The sequence below is a fragment of the Oncorhynchus mykiss genome, chromosome 10, assembly GCF_057628025.1.
Source record: "Oncorhynchus mykiss isolate SJ-2025 chromosome 10, ASM5762802v1, whole genome shotgun sequence".
In the NCBI taxonomy this organism is placed as follows: Eukaryota; Metazoa; Chordata; class Actinopteri; order Salmoniformes; family Salmonidae; genus Oncorhynchus; species Oncorhynchus mykiss.
In genome coordinates, this window is record NC_143031.1 from 8,967,877 (window position 1) to 8,990,147 (window position 22,271).

The 22,271-nt window shown below is 43.3% G+C and overlaps 1 protein-coding gene across 1 annotated transcript in view; it reads left to right on the forward strand.

The window, feature by feature from the left end:
* The first annotated feature begins 14,285 nt into the window (after positions 1-14,285).
* LOC110533321 (teneurin-2-like) overlaps positions 14,286-22,271 on the forward strand; it is a 56,739-nt gene continuing 48,753 nt past the window's right edge. The window contains exon 1 of the mRNA XM_090188884.1: positions 14,286-14,912. The gene's annotated coding sequence lies outside the window, so the exon portion shown is untranslated. The remainder of the gene's footprint in view (positions 14,913-22,271) is intronic.

A 22,271-nucleotide genomic window follows, 5' to 3' on the forward strand; every position in this document is an offset into this window, starting at 1 on the left:
AAACTCTCTAGGCAAATAGTGTGGTCTGCATTTTATCACAAGATACTCCTCTTCAGGCGAATCAAATCTAGAAACTTCCTTAGATTTCGTGCACTAGCTGTTGTTTACAAATATGCTGCTGCCATTTCTTCCGGCGCCATTTTGATGAGGGCAGAACAGCGCCTCTTCCCTCTCAGAAAGCTGAAAAGATTTGTCATGGGCACTCAGATCCTCAAAAAGTTCTACAGCTACACCATCGAGAGCATCTTGACTGGCTGCATCACTGCTTGGTATGGCAAATGCATCAACCTCGACTGCAAAGCACTACAGAGGGTGTTCCCTGCCATCCAGGACCTCAATATCAAGCGGTGCCAGAGGAAGGCCCGAAAAATTGCCAAAGTCTCGAGCCACCCAAGCCATAGACTGTTCACTCTGCAACCGTCTGGCAAATGGTACTGGAGCATCGGCTCTCGGACAAACACTTCCGAGACAGAATCTAACCCAAAGACATAAATAGTTAATTAATGGTAACCCAGACTATCTGCACTGACTCTATCTTGCACTCACACTAAGCACAATCACAAGAATATTCTTGTATATACACACTATATACACACGCACACACTACACTCACACAAAACCCACACAGATCCATTACATATGCACACACACACGAAACATACTGACAACAAAAAAACACATCCACATTATATGTTGCTGCTATTCTGTTTTTATTTTATACTTATTATTATCTATCAAATCAAGTGTTATTTGTCACATGCGCCAAATACAACAGGTATTACCTTACAGTGAAATGCTTACTTACAAGCCCTTCATTTTATTTAACAAGGCAAGTCATTTAAGAACAAATTCTTATTTACAATGAGGGCCTACCCCGACCAAACTCTAACGACGTTGGGCCAAATGTGCACCGTCCTATGGGACTCAATCACGGCCGGTTGTGATACAGCCTGGAATTGAACCAAGGTCTGTAGTGATGCCTCTAGCACTGAGAGGCAGTGCTTGAGACCGCTGCGCCACTCGGGAGCCCTTAACCAACAATGCAGTTCAAGATAAAGAGTTCCGAAAATATTTACTAAATAAACTAAAGTAAAAAAAGAAAGAAAAAATCTAAAGGTAACTCAAGAACTGTACATAACAATAACAAGCCAAAATACAGTGGGTACCGGTACTGAGTCAAGGTGCGGGGGTACAGGTTGGTCGAGGTGATTTGTAAAGTGACTATGCATAGATAATAAACAGAGGTTAGAAAGAGGCGGAGAGGGGGTCAACGTAAATAGTCCAGGTGGCCATTTGATTAATCGGCTTTGTGAATGTTGACCTGTTTAAAGGACTTGCTCACATCGGCTACGGAGAGCGTGATCACACAGTCGTCCAGAACATCTGGTGCGCTCTTGCATGGTTCAGTGTTGCTTGTCTCCATCGCGTCACTAGACAGCTCGCGGCTGGGTTTCCCTTTGTAGTCCGTAATAGTTTGCAAGCTTTCCCACATCTGACTAGCATCAGAACCGGTGTAGTAGGATTCAATCTTAGTCCTGTGTTGACACTTTGCCTGTTTGATGGTTCGTCTGAGGGCATAGCGGGATTTCTTTGGGCTAAGTGTCCGGATTAGTGTCCCACGCCTTGAAAGCGGCAGCTCTAGCCTTTAGCTCGATGCGGCTGTTGCCTGTAATCCACGGCTTCTGGTTGGGATATGTACGCACGGTCACTGTGGGGAAGATGTCGTCAATGCACTTATTGATGAAGCTGGTGACTGAGATGGTATACTTCTCAATGCCATTGGATGAATCCCGAACATAATCCAGTCTATGGCAGCAAAACAGTCCTGTAGTGCAGCATCCGTGTCATCTGACCACTTCCGTATTGAGGGAGTCACTGCTGCTTCCTGCTTTAGTTTTCGCTTGTAAGCAGGAATCAGGAGGATAGAATTATGGTCAGATTTGCCAAATGGAGGGCGAGGGAGAGCTTTGTATGCGTCTCTGTGTGTGGAGTAAAGGTGGTCTAGAGTTTGTTTTAATCTGGTTGCACATGTGACAAGCTGGTAGAAATTAGGTCAAACAGAAGTTAAGTTTTCCTGCATTAAAGTCCCCAGCCACTAGGAGCGCCGCCTCCAGATGAGCATTTTCTTGTTTGCTTATGGCCTTATACAGCTCATTGAGTGCAGTCTTAGTGCCAGCATTGGTTTGTGGTGGTAAATAGATGGCTACGAATAATATAGATGAGAACTCTCTTGGTAGATAGTGTGTTCTACAGCTTATCATGAGGTATTCTACCTCAGGTGAGCAATAGCTTGAGACTTCTTTAATATTAGACATGGAGCACCAGCAGTTATTAATAAATAGACACACACCCCCGCCCGTCGTCTTACCAGACAGACGTAGCTGCTCTGTCATGCCGATACACGGAGAAGTACAGCCAGCTCTATATTATCCCTGTCGCCGTTCAGCCAAGTCTCTTCATTCATTTGTTTAACCTTCATTTAACCAGGTAGGCTAGTTGAGAACAAGTTCTCATTTACAATAGCGACCTGGCCAAGATAAAGCAAAGCAGTTCGACACATACAACAACACAGAGTTACACATGGAGTAAAACAAACATACAGTCAATAATACAGTATAAACAAGTCTATATATAATGTGAGCAAATGAGGTGAGATAAGGGAGGTAAAGGCAAAAAAAAAGGCCATGGTGGCAAAGTAAATACAATATAGCAAGTAAAACACTGGAATGGTAGATTTGCAGTGGAAGAATGTGCAAAGTAGAAATAAAAATAATGGGGTGCAAAGGAGCAAAATAAATAAATAAATAAAATAAATACAGTAGGGGGAGAGGTAGTTGTTTGGGCTAAATTATAGGTGGGCTATGTACAGGTGCAGTAATCTGTGAGCTGCTCTGACAGTTGGTGCTTAAAGCTAGTGAGGGAGATAAGAGTCTCCAGTTTCAGAGATTTTTGTTGTTCGTTCCAGTCATTGGCAGCAGAGAACTGGAAGGAGAGGCGGCCAAAGAAAGAAATGGTTTGGGGGTGACCAGAGAGATATACCTGCTGGAGCGCGTGCTACAGGTGGGTGATGCTATGGTGAAACATAACATTTGTTATGGTTCCAAACTTCTTCCATTTAAGAATGATTTGTTCTTGGGGAACTTCAATGCTGCAGAAATGTTTTGGTACCCTTCCCCAGATATGTGCCTCGACACAATCCTGTCTCGGAGCTCTATGGACAATTCCTTCGACCTCATGGCTTGGTTTTTGCTCTGACATGCACTGTCAACTATGGGACCTTATATAGACAGTTGTGTGCCTTTCCAAATCATGTCAAATCAATTGAATTTACCACAAGTGGACTCCAATCATGTTGTAGAAACAAGGATGATCAATAGAAACAGGATGCACCTGAGCTCAATTCAGAGTCTCCTAGTAAAGTGTCTGAATACTTATGTTAATAAGATATTTCTGTTTTCGCTTTGTGATTATGGGGTATTGTGAGTAGATTGATGAGGAAAAACAATAATTTAATCCATTTAAGAATAAGGTTGTAACGTAACAAAATGTGGAAAAAGTCAAGGGGTCTGAATACTTTCCGAATGCACTGCATCTACAGAGAGTGTAACAGATCAATGTGTAGAGATACGAGGTATTTGAGGTAGAGATGTACATGAAAGCAGTGTAAAGTGCCTAGGCTATAGCTCAATGGTATAATGCAGTCTCGAATCATGCAGCTGCCCGAGGTTTGATATGTAATTGATCCCACAGGGATTTTTATAAGGTACCTAATTAACGCTGTCTGTAGGTGTACTGTATAACTGCTATTTGAGAACGTAGGGAGAAACAGGCGCCAGTACTGATCAGTAAAACTCTTTCATTTCACTTCAGGGTGGCAGGCCCATACCCTACCTCAAACCAAAGCCCTCAAAAAAAAGGAGCTTTAGCGGCTGACTCATGATCAGTACAGTTGAAACACTACCCATCTATTCTGCAGTTTCCATAGGCTCAGTGAGAACCATATTAGGCTGATGATTGGCCAAATGGGTGAGTCGGGGGACCTTCTCCTCTCGTGTCTTGACATCTGGGCTAAACTAAGCTCTGATCCAGTGAAAATCAGCCACAGACCAACTCTGTCCTGCTGTAAAACGCCAGCTCCCTGACCCAGAAGAGGTCGATTGAGGGGGGGGGGGGGATAATGTTAGAGATGCCAATACTTTAATACAGTATCTAGCCACCAGCAGTAATTCAAACCGTCAAAGACATGATAAATCCATGGGGAGATAGATATATGTGAACCTTCTGTCTTGATTTAGCTCTAAAGTTTGATGATGAGGAAACCAAATCAATACGTTGCATTGAGCGTTTTCGCCCTGACTTTTAAAGTACAACCCTCTATTGATGCCTTAAGTATCTGATCTCAAATATGATCTTCTGAACATCTCTCAATTGTATACCCATTACCCCAATCTGAGACCACTAAAGGGAGCTACTGCTAGCCAACTGAAGGGCACTACTGCTAACCAACTGAAGGGGGATACTGCTAACCAACTGAAGGGGGATACTGCTAACCAACTGAAGGGAGCTACTGCTAGCCAACTGAAGGGAGCTACTGCTAGCCAACTGAAGGGAGCTACTGCTAGCCAACTGAAGGGAGCTACTGCTAGCCAACTGAAGGGAGCTACTGCTAGCCAACTGAAGGGAGCTACTGCTAGCCAACTGAAGGGAGCTACTGCTAGCCAACTGAAGGGCACTACTGCTAACCAAATTATAGGAGCTACTGCTATCCAACTGAAGGGGACTACTGCTAGCCAACTGAAGGGGGCTACTGCTAACCAACCGATGGGGGCTACTGCTAGCCAACTGAAGGGAGCTACTGCTAGCCAACTGAAGGGGGCTACTGCTAGCCAACTGAAGGGGGCTACTGCTAGCCAACTGAAGGGGGCTACTGCTAGCCAACTGAAGGGGGCTACTGCTAGCCAACTGAAGGGGGCTACTGCTAGCCAACTGAAGGGGGCTACTGCTAGCCAACTGAAGGGGGCTACTGCTAGCCAACTGAAGGGGGCTACTGCTATCCAACTGAAGGGATCTACTGCTAGCCAACTGAAGGGGGCTACTGCTAGCCAACTGAAGGTAGCTGCTGCTAGCCAACTGAAGGGATCTACTGCTAGCCAACTGAAGGGAGCTACTGCTAACCAACTAAAGGGGGCTACTGCTAGCCAACTGAAGGTAGCTACTGCTAGCCAACTGAAGGGATCTACTGCTAGCCAACTGAAGGGAGCTACTGCTAGCCAACTGAAGGGATCTACTGCTAGCCAACTGAAGGGATCTACTGCTAGCCAACTGATGGGGGCTACTGCTAGCCAACTGAAGGGGGCTACTGCTAGCCAACTGAAGGGGGCTACTGCTAGCCAACTGAAGGGGGCTACTGCTAGCCAACTGAAGGTGGCTACTGCTAGCCAACTGATGAGGGCTACTGCTAGCCAACTAATGGGAGTGTGTACATTATTCTAACAAGTAAGTTATAATGCTATACATTTATTCGCTTTGCGGGCCAGTATAGGAAAGCAGGCAGACTCCTGGGATTTAAATGCTGTCTCTCTGGTCAAGCTCATTGCGCTACCCATCACAGGCATCCTATCAGTGGGGAGGGATTTAGCCAGCAGTGCATCGCTCCATCCCTAGAGGCCATATGTTTTGGCCTTGCTTCTACACCTCTCTGGGATATGTGGGACGATAGCGTCCCACCTCGCCAACAGCCAGTGAAAGTGCAGGGCGCCAAATTCAAAACAACAAAAATCTCATAATTAAAATTCCTCAAGCATACAAGCATTTTACACAATTTTAAAGATAAAATTCTCGTTATATCAGCCACAGTGTCTTGATTTCAAAAAGGCTTTACAGCGAAAGCACCACAAACGATTATGTTAGGTCACCACCAAGTCACAGAAAAACACAGCCATTTTTCCAGCCAAAGAGAGGAGTCACAAAAAGCACAAATAGAGATAAAATTAATCACTAACCTTTGATGATCTTCATCAGATGACACTCATAGGAATTCATGTTACACAATACATTAATGTTTTGTTCGCTAAAGTGTATATTTATATAAAAAAATCTCATTTTACATTGGCACGTTACGTTCAGTAGTTCTAAAACATGCAGTGATTTTGCAGAGAGCCACATCAATTTACAGAAATACTTGTCATAAATGTTGATGAAAATACAAGTGTTATACATGGAATTAGAGATATACTTCTCCTTAATGCAACCGCTGTGTCAGATTTCAAAAAAACTTTACGGAAAAAGAAAACCATGCAATAATCTGAGTACAGCGTTCAGACAACAGAGCAGCCAAAAAGATATCCGCCATATCGTGTACTCAACATTAGTCAGAAATAGCATTATACATATTCACTTACTTTTGATGATCTTCATCAGAATGCACTCCCAGGAATCCCAGTTCGACAATAAATGTTTGATTTGTTCGATAAAGTTAATCATTTATCTCCAAATAGCTTCTTTTGTTAGGGCGTTTGGTAAACAAATCCAAATACGCGTTCAGGCCCAGCCGAACGTCGGTCGAAAAGTCCAAAAAGTTATATTACAGGTCGTAGAAACATGTCAAACTAAATATAGAATCAATCTTTAGGATGTTTTTACTATAAATCTTCAATAATGTTCCAACCGGAGAATTCCATTGTCTGTAGAAAAGCAATGGAACGAGAGCTAACTCTCTCGTGGCCGCGCATCATGAGCCTGTGGCACTCTGCCAGATACCTGGATCAATCCCCTCTCATTCCCTCCCCCTTCATAGTAGAAGCCTCAAACAAAGTTCTAAAGATGGTTAAAGCCTTAGGAAGTGCAATATGACCCCATTTACTTACAATGCATATTGGAATGGCAATGAGTTGAAAAACTACAAACTTCAGATCTCCCACTTCCTGGTTGGATTTTTCTCAGGTTTTCGCCTGCCATATGAGTTCTGTTATACTCACAGACATCATTCAACCTGTTTTAGAAACTTCAGAGTGTTTTCTATCCAATACTACTAATAATATGCATATATTAGCATCTGGGACAGAGTAGCAGGCAGTTTACTCTGGGTACCTAATTCATCCAAGCTACTCAATACTGCCCCCTTGTCACCAAGAAGTTCAACAGGATCAATTCTCCAGTTTTCCCAGGCCTTAATCGGGTGATGATTCAAAGCTAACAATGAGAAGCAGCATACGCATCGACTCCTGAGGACTGGAGGTGTGCTGCATGGGGTTATTATGGAGGAGGCTGTCTAGTTACTTAGAGCCCAGGCTGTCAGTGAAGCACGAATAGATCTGCAGGAGACCGACCTTTCCACGGGTGTGTGATTCGTCACCGGGCTCATAACCAAACAGTGTGTGAGATGAGCAAACACGGCTTCAAGACCAGGCCAGGAGACGGGGTTTTGCGGCTGGGTTTTCACTGATCCACACAATGGGATCATCCCTGAACTACACGTAAAGTGTTGGAAAGTCAAAATATCTGAGAGATTACAAAGAAACACATTACATTTATGTAATAGGAAATTACGAGGACCAAGGTCTTGACAATCACATTTACAAACAAACATTCTATCATCTTTCTAAGATAAATGGAAATGGAAATGTAGTCTGCATCTCAGATGACTTTTGGTAGAGATTTCTATAAACCTACATGTGCATCTGGACAACCTTGAACATATATAAGTGGCAGGAATGAAAGCAATTTTGAATTTCCATTCCATGTTATGGGACAATGAGATGTGGAGGTGTTGATGTTGAACTACTGTACAACTAAGGACTGAGGTGGTATTCGCCCAGAGGTCAAAAACGCTCAGTCAGATTGAATGGCTCGCAAAGTCAAAAACACCATCGCTCAGTCAGATTGAATGGCTCGCAAAGTCAAAAACACCATCGCTCAGTCAGATTGAATGGCTCTCAAAGTCAAAAACACCATCGCTCAGTCAGATTGAATGGCTCGCAAAGTCAAAAACACCATCGCTCAGTCAGATTGAATGGCTCGCAAAGTCAAAAACACTATGTTCAAATTTTACAATGCAGTATCTTCTGTCATGAAAACACATTTTTCTACAAAAATATTATTTTAAATTATGCGTTATTGATTCTATATTTTGGGGTTTTGTTTGTTTAACCTTAATTGAACCTTTATTTAACCTTTACTTAAGTAGGCAAGCCAGTTAAAGAACAAATTCTTATTTACAATGACAGCCTACTAAAAGGCAAAAGGCCTCCTGCGTGGACGGGGGCTGGGATTAAAAATGAAAATAAAGTAAATGAAAATATAGGACAAAACACACAAGAGAAACAACACAACACTACATAAGGAGAGACCTAAGACAACAACATAGCATAGGATATGCCCTGTATGTCCAAATGTAACTCAGTGGCATGAATTGACATCTTTGGATATAGTCCTTTTGAGGAACAAGAAATTACGTATTTGCTCAATTTGTTCAATTACGTTTTTTTTTAAATTAAGTTTTCATAACAACAATGACTGCTTATCGGCTACTAAAATACAAAATAATAATGGTTAATTTGGTTGGTTTGATCTTAAATTAGAATTTTGGTTCAAAGCTTTTCCTTTTAGGGACGAGACTTGCAAAAAAATCTACATCAAACTGAAGTGAACAAATTAATACCATGCCTGAGTTTCGATAACGCTCTGAATGCATTGCCCGTCATACATAAATCGGTGTGATCTGTCAATTACTTTGATTGTGTCTCCTGGAACACAAAAACAGGTTTGGAGAGAACAGGTAAACACATGAGATCAATACCTCATATATAACATGTTGTCAATCGAATATAGTAATTGACTCATCTGATGCAGATACAAGCAGCTATTTGGATTTCAAATATGATTCGATGTCCCCCCTCTTGACGGCAGAGACAAAATAATAAAAAATACAATTAAAGTACATTTCCTGCAATTCTACATATTGTGCCAAAAACAACGAAAACTTTACAGTTTTAAAGCAAATGTTCTGCAGTTGTACACATTTTGCCATGGGGCAGAGAGAAAATGTTACTGTTTTAAAGCAATTTTTCTGCAGTTGTACACATTTTGCCATGGGGCAGAGAGAAAATTTTACTGTTTTAAAGCAATTTTTATGCAGTTTTCCACAATTTGCCATGGGGCAAATACATTTTTTTTTTCTTTCAATTTTATAACAAATTCAAAGCAATTCTACTAATTTTGCCATGGGGCAGAGGGACAACATTTTTGTTTTACAGCTAATTTCCTGCAATTCTACACACTTTAGCATTACTTTTTATTTTTTTATTTTACCTTTATTTAACTAGGCAAGTCAGTTAAGAACAAATTCTTATTTTCAATGATGGCCTAGGAACAATGCCCAGTGTTGGAAAAAGTACCCAATTGTCATTCTTGAGTAAAAGTAAAGATACCTTAAAAGAAAATGACTCAAGTAAAAGTCAGTGAAAGTCACCCAGTTAAATACTACTTGAGTAAAAGTCTAAAAGTATTTGGTTTTAAATGTACATAAGTATCACAAGTAAAAGTATAAATAATTTCAAATTCCTTATTTTAAGCAAACCAGACGCCACCATTTTCTTGATTTCTAAATGTATGTATAGCCAGGGGCACAGTTCAACACTCAGACATCATTTACAAACGAAGCATTTGTGTTTAGTGAGTCGGCCAGATCAGAGGCAGTAGGGATGACCAGGGATGTTGTCTGTTTAGTGAGTCCTCCAGATCAGAGGCAGTAGGGATGACCAGGGATGTTCTCTGTTTAGTGAGTCCTCCAGATCAGAGGCAGTAGGGATGACCAGGGATGTTCTCTGTTTAATGAGTCCACCAGATCAGAGGCAGTAGGGATGACCAGGGATGTTCTCTGTTTAATGAGTCCACCAGATCAGATGCAGTATGGATGACCAGGGATGTTCTCTGTTTAGTGAGTCCACCAGATCAGATGCAGTAGGGATGACCAGGGATGTTCTCTGTTTAATGAGTCCACCAGATCAGATGCAGTATGGATGACCAGGGATGTTCTCTGTTTAGTGAGTCCACCAGGTCAGATGCAGTAGGGATGACCAGGGATGTTCTCTGTTTAATGAGTCCACCAGATCAGATGCAGTATGGATGACCAGGGATGTTCTCTGTTTAGTGAGTCCACCAGATCAGATGCAGTAGGGATGACCAGGGATGTTCTCTGTTTAATGAGTCCACCAGATCAGAGGCAGTAGGGATGACCAGGGATGTTCTCTGTTTAGTGAGTCCTCCAGATCAGAGGCAGTAGGGATGACCAGGGATGTTCTCTGTTTAATGAGTCCTCCAGGTCAGAGGCAGTAGGGATGACCAGGGATGTTCTCTATTTAATGAGTCCTCCAGGTCAGATGCAGTAGGGATGACCATGGATGGTCTCTGTTTAGTGAGTCCACCAGATCAGAGGCAGTAGGGATGACCAGGGATGTTCTCTGTTTAGTGAGTCCTCCAGATCAGAGGCAGTAGGGATGACCAGGGATGTTCTCTGTTTAATGAGTCCTCCAGATCAGATGCAGTAGGGATGACAAGGGATGTTCTCTGTTTAATGAGTCCTCCAGATCAGAGGCAGTAGGGATGACCAGGGATGTTCTCTGTTTAGTGAGTCCTCCAGGTCAGATGCAGTAGGGATGACCAGGGATGTTCTCTGTTTAGCGAGTCCTCCAGATCAGAGGCAGTAGGGATGACCAGGGATGTTCTCTGTTTAGTGAGTCCTCCAGGTCAGATGCAGTAGGGATGACCAGGGATGTTCTCTGTTTAATGAGTCCTCCAGGTCAGATGCAGTAGGGATGACCAGGGATGTTCTCTGTTTAGTGAGTCCTCCAGATCAGAGGCAGTAGGGATGACCAGGGATGTTCTCTGTTTAGTGAGTCCTCCAGATCAGAGGCAGTAGGGATGACAAGGGATGTTCTCTGTTTAATGAGTCCTCCAGATCAGAGGCAGTAGGGATGACCAGGGATGTTCTCTGTTTAGTGAGTCCTCCAGATCAGAGGCAGTAGGGATGACCAGGGATGTTCTCTGTTTAGTGAGTCCTCCAGGTCAGATGCAGTAGGGATGACCAGGGATGTTCTCTGTTTAATGAGTCCTCCAGGTCAGATGCAGTAGGGATGACCAGGGATGTTCTCTTGATAAGTGTGTTAATTAAACAATTTTCCTGTCCTGCTAAGCATTCAAATGTAACTAGTAATTTTGTGTGTCAGGGACAATTTAAGTAGTAACAAGTACATTATTTTGTTTAGGAATGTAGTGGAGTAAAAGTAAAAATATTCAAAAATATAAATAGTAAAGTAAAGTACAGATACCCCCAAAAAACTACTTTAAAGTATTTTTACTTAAGTACTTTACACCACTGCTTATGCCATGTTAATGATATCTGAGTGAGAGTGGCTAACAAAATCAATGGGGCATCCCTGGAGGTCAGTGCCCCTGGGCTGGCATGGCTAATTGAGTGACTGTCAGAGAGTGACATAACAAGATGTCAGTCACTGATGCACAACACAAATGTCAAACTTGCATCTTGTGTATTTTACTATTCTAATTCAACAGGAAGTTGAGCCCCCGACTGAGTTCCTATTTTTTTTTGTGGCCTGGATTTAAATATGCCTGGATTTAATTATCACTGTGTCTTAAAAGATACAGTGCATTTGGAAAGAATTCAGACCCCTTGACTTTTTTCACATTTTGTTACGTTACAGTCTTATTCTACAATATATTTTTTAACATGTTTTTTAGCATCAATCTACACACAATACCCCATGATGACAAAGCAAAAACAGGTTTATAGAATTGTTTGCAATTGTATTAAATATCACATTTACAGTGCCTTGCGAAAGTATTCGGCCCCCTTGAACTTTGCGACCTTTTGCCACATTTCAGGCTTCAAACATAAAGATATAAAACTGTATTTTTTTTGTGAAGAATCAACAACAAGTGGGACACAATCATGAAGTGGAACGACATTTATTGGATATTTCAAACTTTTTTAACAAATCAAAAACTGAAAAATTGGGCGTGCAAAATTATTCAGCCCCCTTAAGTTAATACTTTGTAGCGCCACCTTTTGCTGCTACTTTGCTCCTTTCTTTCCCTTGATCCTGACTAGTCCCTGCCGCTGAAAAACAGCCCCACAGCATGATGCTGCCACGACCATGCTTCACCGTAGGGATGGTGCCAGGTTTTCTCCAGACGTGACGCTTGGCATTCAGGCCAAAGAGTTCCGTCTTGGTTTCATCAGACCAGAGAATCTTGTTTCTTTTTACTGAGGAGTGCCTTCTTTAGGTGCCAAACTCCAAGCGTGCTGTCATGTGCCTTTTACTGAGGATTGGCTTCCATCTGGCCACTCTACCATAAAGGCCTGACTGGTGGAGTCCTGCAGAGATGGTTGTCCTTCTGGAAGTTTCTCCCATCTCCAAAGAGGAACTCTGGAGCTCTGTCAGAGTGACCATCGGGTTATTGGTCACCTCCCTGACCAAGGCCCTTCTCCCTGATTGCTCAGTTTGGTCGGGTGGCCAGCTCTAGGAAGAGTCATGGTGGTTCCAAATTTCTTCCATTTAAGAATATTGGAGGCCACTGTGTTCTTGGGGACCTTCTATGCTGCATAAATGTTTTAGTACCCTTTCCCAGGTATTGTATGTAGATTGATGAGGAAAAACAACAATTGAATCGATTTTAAAATAAGGCTGTAACGTATCAATATGTGGAAAAAGTCAAGGGGTCTGAATACTTTCCAAATGCACTGTATGTCCAGCTGACCTACAATAAACCAGTTTGACCTGTGAGTGTGAGATAAAGGTGGGCAGAACATCAAAACTTTGAAGTGACTTCCACCTTGGAGGGAAAATGATCTCCCCCTACCCGGAGCCTGTAACCCTCATACCTCTCTGTCCCTCCTGTTAATCTGTCCTGCCTCTTATCTGCATTACTGCGCCTCAGGTCATCGGACCACATTGAGATGATCTATCCTCGTGATGACGATTGTCCATGGAGACATTTGCCGCCCCGATGTGCTTAAACCACAACTGCTAATCTCTGACAGTGCGACAACAATTTTAATAACATCCTGGACAGACACTGATTTGCTTCTAACACGCTTGTTAAAAACGCCACATGGCGGCCATCACCCCTCTTGGCCCTATGTGATCTGAGCTTAATTGAAAAGAAAAGCAAAATACAGACTTGATATTTTTCGTTGTCACCATTTTAATTAGAGGGTGGAATGACTGTGCATTCGTCTGTGTGGCCAATTGGCCGTAAGGCATGGATTGCTAATAAGATAGCAGTAATTTGTTGTCTGCAACACAAACAATCAGTCAAAGAATACAGCATAAAAGGCAAACTAAGAGCTTCCAATGCAACCCTGATTACTGACCTGACCAGTAAAAAAGCAATTATTTTTGGTTTAAATTTTGGGGCCTATTAAAATCTCATTAATGATTTTGATTTTTTGTTTTGTTACTCCAATGAGAATTTAAATATGCCTATCCATGCCTATCCATTAATCCCACAGTTTATCCACTCTTCAAGGACATCTATCCCTGGCATATTACTTTAAATAAGTTAGTATTTGTTTTCATCTTTCAGTAATTATAAGTGATACAAGTTTATCTATGTCATCTAATATCCCTCTGTAAACACTAATGCAATCCCGGATAGAAAATAGAAAAGAAGGGGGTAGTTAAATTGCAATACTTCATGGACACACTGACAGGAATCCTTATGGTGGACATATTAATTGTGCATTTTGTTACAAAATTGAAGAGAATATTGATCAGTGGGAGTTAAGAGCGTCCATTATTTATGATCCTGCAGTAAAGCCAAAGGACCTCCCTCCCCTCTCTTTATGAATCATTTAAATCAATATCTCTGTAATGCCTTTGTTCAATTTAATGCATTTATTAAACCTGTGATATATTCGTTTTCGCATGTATCTCTACTGTGTGCAAAATTAATACAATCTGTCCCTATCAAGGTCGAGACAGGGAGTTTTAGCAATAGTCTTCCAGAAAAAAATGGAGGATGTTATTTTTCTGTTGTTTTTTTTTTAACATTGGCGCTAATTTGACAGTTTAAGGTGATGTTTCTGCTCTGTTCTAAACATTGCCCTGAACACATCACACTCCTGCTCCAAACCTGATTGTGTTGATTATGTATACAAAAAAATAGACATTTGCCAGTAAAGCGATTTACAGTAGATAGCGCATACATGTTTGCAATGGTCCCCCATGGGAATCGAACCCACAACCCTGGCGTTGCAAGCGCCATAACGGGAGATGTTTGGGAAATTCTGATCTAGATGATAATGTCCTGAATTATAGGAAGTAAATAGAAAAAATGCTTATGTTGCCAATAGTCAGGACTCAGGACTGCAAATATATATTTTACTTTGATCGAAAAACAAGTATAGGCCTATGCTTCTTCAGTAAGTAAGAGAGACATTCCAATTATTAGATATATGTCAATGCATCTCTGGGCTATATAGCCCATACAGTAGATCGACCCTCTCCGCTGAGGATGGTAGATTCCAACCTGCTTTTAGCTCTATGCGGCTCATGCGGGCTCGCGGTGAAGAATAGGTTGATGCTTAACCTCGCGTGCGTTTGTTTACTAGGGAAGCCCGAATACTGACGGTTCTTATACCTTATCCGCCCATGTCTACAAGCCCATTCATCAGAGTGAGTCGTTGGTAGTCATTAATACGTTAAAGATTATTTTCTGCTTCTCTATCCTTTACTCTCATAAAAAAAAGCTGCATTTTACTGAAAGCAACGAAGCGAAATAAACACTCACGACAGGACCGCGTGTTTCCGAGGGGACTAAAGTTATTCATGCTGATGCTGTGACAGAACGACGCAGTGAAACAAAGCACGTATTTTCTAAAAAAAAAAAAGGTAAGAAAGACTCTTGCTTATACTTTCTAAATATAGCTTGCTGGGACCAAGATGATTTGTAATGTTATGCTTTTTTTTTTATTTTATCGTGACTGACAGCGTTCTTAGTGTCTCAAATGTATAGGAATGCGCTTATCAGCCTAGCAGACTTGGACAGTGTGGTGCCGATGGGGCAGGTTATTATGATGCGGAGAAACTCAATAGCAGTTCAATGTCGCACTCCCTGTCAACTTTGTGTACACGTGCCCAAGAAAACCCGAATAAGTGGACGAAGCCTTTCAGTCGTATATATTTCACCATTCTGTATTGGTTTAACGGGACTAAATCGTGAGTAGCCCCACAGGGCCATTGACCAAGCGAACGACTCCCTGTCATGTCTCTGAGCGTTTGTGATTCATGCTGCGTTCTTGCACCACAATCATGAAGACCCAGGTCTATTTACCAAGGTCACTGTTTTTTACTCCCTCTCAACTTTCAATGGAATCTATTCTCACTTTATTTAATTTTTTTCTCCGATATTGATTGTAAACAACCTACAGTCATTTTACGAGTTCAATCGCCATCTATATCCAGAAACACAATCCTCTCTCTCCACAGCCATTCATGTGTTTACTGCCCAGAGCAGATGGTTCCGTTCCATTGAACGTCAATAGCCCCATCACGTGATGTCTGAATAAGTTTAGTTCTGTGTGAATGTGCTCTGTCAAGATCATTTGTGTCCAGTCCACTCGTTCTTTTTTTTTCCCAGGTACATGATATTGTATTTAAACAAACTGTCCCCAGTGAATCAAGGACACACAAGTCAGCAGAACCTTTCCACTATAAAGGAGTTCAGTATTTACCAATACATTGGACATTTAAGGAATTCGGTTTAGATCCAGTCTCCTACATTTCAGAGATCAATGAAGAGTAGTTCAGGTAACCTTTCCAGTTTGTGTTTACTACACACTGTCTATGGCAAACTGAAATGACTCTATTACTGTTCATCAGCCCAGTGTCAGCTTTGTGCCAGTGTCATCAAGTAATAGGTTTTGAGGTTGAATGATACCAGCCAGTTATCACAAGCATGGGGAACATTAATCATAACAGCTGTCCAACTTGCAGTGCAGTGCTGAAGTCCAGTCAGAGCTCTTAAAGGGGTAATCCAAGCCCAACAACATCTCTGTAGTGCTTTATCGCCAAGAAAACAAGAGGATTACATAAAGGGAGCTTCCACATTAATCCTTACACCCCCCCCACCCCACCCCACCTCTTCTTGGCACTTGCTCAGATGAGATTTCACGTCCCCCCCCCCCTATGGTGATTGAGAGCTGGTGGTCTGTGCTCCTGGGCTGAGCTCCATCATACGGTGTCAGCCCTCTGCCACGACTCACTGGGCATATCCCACCTTGGAAAAGAGCAGCAGCACTCCACACACTCCACTCTAGCCACCCCTTTAAGCCGTTAGAACACACAGTCATAATATGCTGGTCCTGGTCACAAACTAAGCTTTGCATAGGAGTGACAACTCCTTTTAATGTAAACAATACGATTACCACAAATGGTGTTATCTTTCTCTTGACCAAGCGACAAGTCTTTACATCCACAAATTCATATTCAAATTAGTTCTGCATATTTTAATTTTATAAGCTACATAGACCTCTGGAATTAAGTAGTGTAGTGACTCTAGTCCACAGTCGTATGATGCACACAGCAGTGTATTGGTTGATTAGTCACTCGTATGATGCACACAGCAGTGTATTGGTTGATTAGTCACTCATATGATACACACAGCAGTTCATTGGTTGATTAGTCACTCATATGATACACACAGCAGTTCATTGGTTGATTAGTCACTCATGCACACAGCAGTTCATTGGTTGATTATCCACTCATATGATACACACAGCAGTGCATTGGTTGATTAGTTATCCTGCTCTGTCTTCTGCTCACACTGATGAAGATGGCAAAAGTATGTCAGATACTATCGTCCATGCTACACCTGTGCCTCATCACTCAACCAGCATATTCCATTGCAGTCACATCAGCATGACAGCTTTCCATAAATCACAGCTGAAGATATTGGCATTGTGTGCATGTGGAGATCTCTGTGGGGGAGGGAGGGGGGGTGTGTGTATGTTGTACATGTGATGTACATGTGTTATCCGTGTGGCCTTTGAATCCCCAGCCTGACCAATGCAGGCATCAAATTCCCTGGTTTGTGCAGATTAGAGGATTAAGAGATATAGGGTTTGTTCAATATCCTGAATGTATTAGTACAGAAGGTAGTGCCAGAATGAGCTCCCATTTGTTGATAGACATGGTGACCTGGTGTTTTCCTGTGTGTGAGATCTAAAGGCCCACTTTGTCTCCGCCTGACCTCTCACCGTTTACATGTCTACACGGCTGACCCATTTATCTACTGTACATACAGTGCTTCACTGAATCTTTGTCCCTTGTGCTGCTGTTTAATTCATGTGTTAATTTGTTTGGATCGAGTCGACCAGCTCTGCCCTTGGCTTCAACATAATATATTGGCTTATTAGTACTTGGGAGGAGGTGGATTAGCTTCTCCTGCTCTTATGAATACTTCTATATTTTTGCGTAGTGTTCAACGCCCGTGGTCCCTTCAACGCCCGTGGTCCCTTCAACGCCCGTGGTCCCTTCAACGCCCGTGGTCCCTTCAACGCCCGTGTTGCCTTCAATGCCCGTGTTCCCTTCAACGCCCGTGTTCCCTTCAACGCCCGTGTTCCCTTCAACGCCCGTGTTCCCTTCAACGCCCGTGTTGCCTTCAACGCCCGTGTTGCCTTCAACGCCCGTGTTCCCTTCAACGCCCGTGGTCCCTTCAACGCCCGTGTTGCCTTCAACGCCCGTGTTCCCTTCAACGCCCGTGGTCCCTTCAACGCCCGTGTTCCCTTCAACGCCCGTGTTCCCTTCAACGCCCGTGTTCCCTTCAACGCCCGTGTTCCCTTCAACGCCCGTGTTCCCTTCAACGCCCGTGGTCCCTTCAACGCCCGTGGTCCCTTCAACGCCCGTGGTCCCTTCAACGCCCGTGTTCCCTTCAACGCCCGTGTTCCCTTCAACGCCCGTGTTCCCTTCCCTTCAACGCCTGTGTTCCCTTCAACGCCCGTGTTCCCTTCAACGCCCGTGTTCCCTTCCCTTCAACGCCTGTGTTGCCTTCAACGCCCGTGTTCCCTTCCCTTCAACGCCCGTGTTCCCTTCAACGCCCGTGTTCCCTTCCCTTCAACGCCTGTGTTGCCTTCAACGCCCGTGTTCCCTTCCCTTCAACGCCCGTGTTGCCTTCAACGCCCGTGTTCCCTTCCCTTCAACGCCCGTGTTGCCTTCAACGCCCGTGTTCCCTTCAACGCCCGTGGTCCCTTCAACGCCCGTGTTCCCTTCAACGCCTGTGTTGCCTTCAACGCCCGTGTTCCCTTCAACGCCTGTGTTCCCTTCAACGCCCGTGTTGCCTTCAACGCCCGTGTTCCCTTCCCTTCAACGCCCGTGTTCCCTTCAACGCCCGTGTTGCCTTCAACGCCCGTGTTCCCTTCCCTTCAACGCCCGTGTTGCCTTCAACGCCCGTGTTCCCTTCAACGCCCGTGGTCCCTTCAACGCCCGTGTTCCCTTCAACGCCCGTGTTCCCTTCAACGCCCGTGTTCCCTTCAACGCCCGTGTTCCCTTCCCTTCAACGCCCGTGTTCCCTTCCCTTCAACGCCCGTGTTCCCTTCAACGCCCGTGTTGCCTTCAACGCCCGTGTTCCCTTCCCTTCAACGCCCGTGTTCCCTTCAACGCCCGTGTTGCCTTCAACGCCCGTGTTCCCTTCCCTTCAACGCCCGTGTTCCCTTCAACGCCCGTGTTCCCTTCCCTTCAACGCCCGTGTTGCCTTCAACGCCCGTGTTCCCTTCCCTTCAACGCCCGTGTTGCCTTCAACGCCCGTGTTGCCTTCAACGCCCGTGTTCCCTTCAACGCCCGTGTTGCCTTCAACGCCCGTGTTCCCTTCAACGCCCGTGTTCCCTTCAACGCCCGTGGTCCCTTCAACGCCCGTGTTGCCTTCAACGCCCGTGTTCCCTTCCCTTCAACGCCCGTGTTGCCTTCAACGCCCGTGTTGCCTTCAACGCCCGTGGTCCCTTCAACGCCCGTGTTGCCTTCAACGCCCGTGTTGCCTTCAACGCCCTATCTGTGTTGGTTTGGTAAAGCACGAAGGAGAGGTCTTGACGCAACAGAGCAGATATTAAATACAGCCTGATTCGATTTGACTGCTGATAACAGTCCTTGCAAAATAAATACAATCTTCAATGCTCAACAAACTATTTTTTCCCCTCTCCAGATAGTATCTCATTAAATAATTGCAGTATTCATGCTATTAAAATATGTTTTTAGCACACACCTTGTTAGACTGTACATTTTAGGTCTGTCAATTTAGCCTGTTTTGGCAATGGAATATCGTCTTTTGAACTCAGACATTACCTAAAAGAGGCTAAGTTATTATATAAACCAGGGGTCTCCAACATGTAGATCGCAAGTTACCAGTAGCTCGCAGCCCACTTATGAGTGTCTTGCCAATCAATGCTGAAAGGCTACATGCATTTTTTTCATGTGTTCCATTGCAACTGTCAAACATAAAACTCCCGGCTACTATCCAATCAAAGCCACATTGACATTATCCCACCTCTGGTTAGCCACTATTGGATTAAAAAGCCAAACGGAACACTATGTGCCAGTTAATTTCCAGCAATATTGCCCGTCTGTTTGGTGCGCGCGTTTGTCTATCACTGTAACGGCTGTTGGTGGAAGAAGGTGAAGACCAAGGTTCAGCCTGGTACGTGTTCATGTTTGTTTATTGACACTGAACACTAAATACAAAAATAACAAAGGGAATAACCGAAACGGTCCTGAAAGGTGAAAAACACCAAACAGAAATCAACTACTCACAAAAACCCATGTGGGAAAAAAACTACCTAACTTTGGTTCTCAATCAGAGACAACGATAGACAGCTGCCTCTGATTGAGAACCACACCCGGCCAAACAACAAAGAAATACAGAACATAGAATGCCCACCCTAGTCACACCCTGGCCTAACCAAAATAGAGAATAAAAGCGTCTCTATGGCCAGGGCGTGACAATCACCCTGTACGTACGGTTACATGCAAACAATAATGCGATTAAATTGCACAGTATAGTCGGATTAATATAAATGACTTTCTTCCACAACCTTATCAATTAAATATTAACTGCGAAGTAGGCTTTCTCTGACAAAACTATACCATGATTATTTTTTATAAATTGGGTGGCGATTGTTTTGCAAGCTCTGCCATGACGTGTGCTGCAGCAGTAGGCCTAACAGCAGAAACACCGCCAGACCGGCACATTCCACGTTGCGCAATTAAAGGGGAATTACACTCAAAAATCGAAATGAGTCATCTTCTGATGTGATTTCAGCATGGACATGGACTCAGCACATCCATGTTGGTTGTTTACTCTTCTATGTATAATTGTAACATTGAGAGTAGAAAAAAAAACAGAATGAACACAGATGTCAGGTAAATTTTTTAAATTTTACCTTTATTTTACTAGGCAAGTCAGTTAAGAACAAATTCTTATTTTCAATGACGGCCTAGGAACAGTGGGTTAACTGCCTGTTCAGGGGCAGAACGACAGTTTTTGTACCTTGTCAGCTCGGGGATTTGAACTTGCAACCTTTCGGCCTAGCCTAATGCTCTAACCACTAGGCTACCCTGCCGCCCCAAATAGTTGTTTATTAACCATCATTTTACCAGGTAAAAGAAAACAGAAAACATGTATCTTGTACACCAAGGACCCAGGGAAGAGTTGCAGGGTAGAAGAGAAGAATGTAAGCATAAAAATAAAATTAAAAAACATTTCATTTTTTAAGTAGCTCTCATGCTAGACGGCTGATATAAACTGTTGTATTTCTGCACAGTCAAGTGTTTCCTTGAAGGGAATTGAAACATACTGTAGTCTAAATTAATACGAGTGCAATCAATTATCCAGTTCTAAATAACTCCTCAACAAACATTGATTTCTGGTTCTCCCGGTCTGGCTCCTTAGCTGCTGCCCCTCCGCTGGGATTATTGAACATTTCGGTCTGGTTCTCCCGGTCTGGCTCCTTAGCTGCTGCCCCTCCGCTGGGATTATTGAACATTTCGGTCTGGTTCTCCCGGTCTGGCTCCTTAGCTGCTGCCCCTCCGCTGGGATTATTGAACATTTCGGTCTGGTTCTCCCGGTCTGGTGCCCCTCCACTGGGATTATTGAACATTTCGGTCTGGTTCTCCCGGTCTGGCTCCTTAGCTGCTGCCCCTCCGCTGGGATTATTGAACATTTCGGTCTGGTTCTCCCGGTCTGGCTCCTTAGCTGCTGCCCCTCCGCTGGGATTATTGAACATTTCGGGCTGAACCTTTTTTTATGATATTTCCTTTTCATAGACAAGTCAAGTGATAGCGGATATGCTTTTTAAGCCAGATAAATATTTTAACTGTATGCTTTTAGGCTGACGGATTGCATTTTTAAGATATTTTAGGGACTTAAAATTCCTCAAGATGGATATAGTTGGTCACTTTTTTTGGACGGGATGGTGAATCAACTTGACGTGTTGCAAATGAACATACTCTCTATTCAGAATGGCCTTGTCCAGATTGTATTACACTGTACAGCTCACTGGAGGCTGGTGGGAGGAGCTATAGGAGGACCGGCTTATTGTAATGGCTGGAATGGAATTAATTTAACGGTATCAAACACATCAAATGTACGGAAACCACATGTTTTACTCCGTTCCATTAATTCCATTCCAGATATTACAATGAGCCGGTCCTCCTATAGCTCCTCCCACCAGCCTCCACTGGTACAGCTGGTGTTAATGAACATGCTGTACTGAGCTTATTTAGTCTTGTCAGAATTTGAACATGTTCAATTCACTGGACAGCCTTTGTGCCCCTGAAAGCCAATGGAAATCCACATGTATTCAGAATGAGAGAATCAAGTAGATTTATTTTAGTCCACTCTCCATCTTTAACCCCTCCAATGTACTGTGCATGACTTATCAGTCAAGGAAATTACCCACAAATTGTAATTATAGTCTGAAGAAACGTTGTATTAATGAATTTGAACATTATGTTTTTACTCTAACGAGACAATCAAAGATGCGTGTGTTAATGTGTGGCGTTGGTAAATCGACACTGTCATGCTGGGTGTTTTTTCTCCTAGTTCTTCCCTACCCAGAGGGAGCACTGAGCACTCAGCACTGATCAGAATTCATTTTCTTTGTTTTTTTACTGTCCGGTTTTACTGTCACATACACCGGAAAGGTGCAGTGATATATGTTGTTTTTACAACGGTCAGCTATAGAAGTACGGCGCCCCTGGAGC